Source organism: Oncorhynchus nerka, linkage group LG10 (assembly GCF_034236695.1).
Source record: "Oncorhynchus nerka isolate Pitt River linkage group LG10, Oner_Uvic_2.0, whole genome shotgun sequence".
Classification (NCBI taxonomy): domain Eukaryota; kingdom Metazoa; phylum Chordata; class Actinopteri; order Salmoniformes; family Salmonidae; genus Oncorhynchus; species Oncorhynchus nerka.
In genome coordinates this window covers 91,665,096-91,667,595 of record NC_088405.1, presented here as the reverse complement: position 1 = coordinate 91,667,595, position 2,500 = coordinate 91,665,096, and positions in this window count along the sequence as shown.

The following is a 2,500-nucleotide window of genomic DNA, read 5'->3' as shown; positions in this document are numbered from 1 at the left end:
GAGAGATCAGTGCTGACCACAGTAGAATACCAAGCCAAGGCAACAGTCAATATACAGCACAGAGGCAAAATGGATATAAATATTAAACACACACTATAACTCATTTTAAAACTCTTGATCTGTAGCCAAGATATCAAATAGATGAACACTGAAGTGATTACGTTTTCCTCTCCCTCAACTCTACCTCAGGTTGATGAATGGGGGAGGGAGACATGAGGTGATATATGACATCAGCCAAAATGGCTGATTGGGATTCCATGATGCAATCATCCCACAGAGCAGAGGCCTGTCTGTACACTGAGAGCAGAGGCCCATCTGTACACTGAGAGCAGAGGCCCGTCTGTACACTGAGAGCAGAGGCCCGTCTGTACACTGAGAGCAGAGGCCCGTCTGTACACTGAGAGCTACAAAGAGGGTTGGAAACAAACATCTGTATACACTCCATTTTAACCTCGCCACCCACCCCTCACAAACAGTTCCCGATTCTGAAATGTTAATTTTCTGTTTCAATTTGAATTTATGAGTTCACTTTAGCCCACTTCATTCATTTAACCATGTCCTAAAGCACCCATACCTTTCAGGCCTGGTGTTGGAGCTGATGTTTTTAAGAGGTTTTGTCTTTTTAAATATCGTCAATGTCAGACCGAGAGACTCCCAAATAGTAAATATATCCAGCCGCACTCATTGGACTTCTGTATGAGCCTCACGGGATTGGTTGTGCACCAACCAATGAGCATATTTCAAATAATAAATCTTTAAAGTATGATAATGTAATTTCCATGGCACAAAGAATACATTGATTTGCAAACAGGCCATAAAGAAATGCCCATGCCATTACATTACAACAATAACAGAAGCATATATGTCCGCATTTGTAGCTTGGTACTCAAACATTAACTTGTCTTCAGATCTGACATCATTGGCAAATTGTTGCAGGACTGACTGTTCTGTTGTCGACTTTTAATAAAGAACGCAAATGTTAGCATGGAATTTACTGTGGAATTTACTGTGGTATTTACTGTGGTATTTACTATGGAATTTACTGTGGTATTTACTGTGGAATTTACTGTGGTATTTACTGTGGAATTTACTGTGGTATTTACTGTGGTATTTACTATGGAATTTACTGTGGTATTTACTGTGGAATTTACTGTGGTATTTACTGTGGTATTTACTGTGGTATTTACTGTGGAATTTACTGTGGTATTTACTGTGGTATTTACTGTGGAATTTACTGTGGTATTTACTGTGGTATTTACTGTGGTATTTACTGTGGTATTTACTGTGGAATTTACTGTGGTATTTAGTGTGGTATTTACTGTGGTATTTACTGTTGGGATTAATGGGACCGTTGGAAAAAACATATTCAACAGGGATTCTTCCTTAGTTTGAACTTCAAGGTCCCATTGTGTGCGTGTGTGATATGAAACGCTTGCACTTAAAAAAATATTAAAGGGACGTTTACAGACTTGAGCACTCTTGAGAGGCTTGGGTAATGGAATCTAGATATAGGTCCTCATAATTCATCCATCTACCTTTACATTTGTTTAGCAGACGTTCTGATCCAGAGCGACATACAATTTGTGCGTTGATCTTAAGCTAGCTAGGTGAGACAACGACACGTCACAATCGTATCAAGCACATTTATCCCTCAACAAAAGTATTGAGCAAAAGAAGTCAGTACTAGTGGGAAAAGAGAAGTGCAGTACCTTAAACTGAGATGCAATTCACAGCCATGAACACATAAACAGTTGATTTCAGCAGTCAGTTAGAAACAGAAGTTCCCGTAGGACATAGGTCGAGGTCCTATTCCTCCACAGTCTCCAAATCCATTGGTCTTAAAAGAGGTTTATGGAAACATAATGTTTAGCACCTGTTTTTCATTTGACAGTTAATATGAATAATGTACTTTAGAGTTCACAACCTCACAAATGTTTGGAGAGATAAACTATCAGGAGTCAAACTGAATTTATCTTGAAGGCTTAGTCGATGATTTACTCTGCTTGATCTGTAGAAAAGACTTAAATAGGGGATTTGTTCTTCATAACTTAACAATGTTTTTACACTTGCATGTCCTTATATAGGCGCACACACACACACACACATGAACGCACACATACACACATGAATGCACACACACACACATGAACGCACACACACGAACGCACACACACACACACACACACACACACACACGTTATGTTCCTCTATCCTCGTGGGGACCTACAATTCATTTCCATTCAAAATCCTATTTTACTATTTTCCCTAACCACTAAACCTAACCCTAACCTTAACCCTAAACTTAACTTATAACCTTAACTCTAAAACTAACTCCAAAACCTAACTCTAACCTCTAACCACTAACCCCTTACTGTTACCCTAACCCTAACCCCTTACTGTTACCCTAACCCTAACCCCTTAATCTTACCCTAACTCTAACCCCTTACTCTTACCCTAACCCCTTACTCTTACCCTAACCCTAACCCCTTAGTCTGACCCT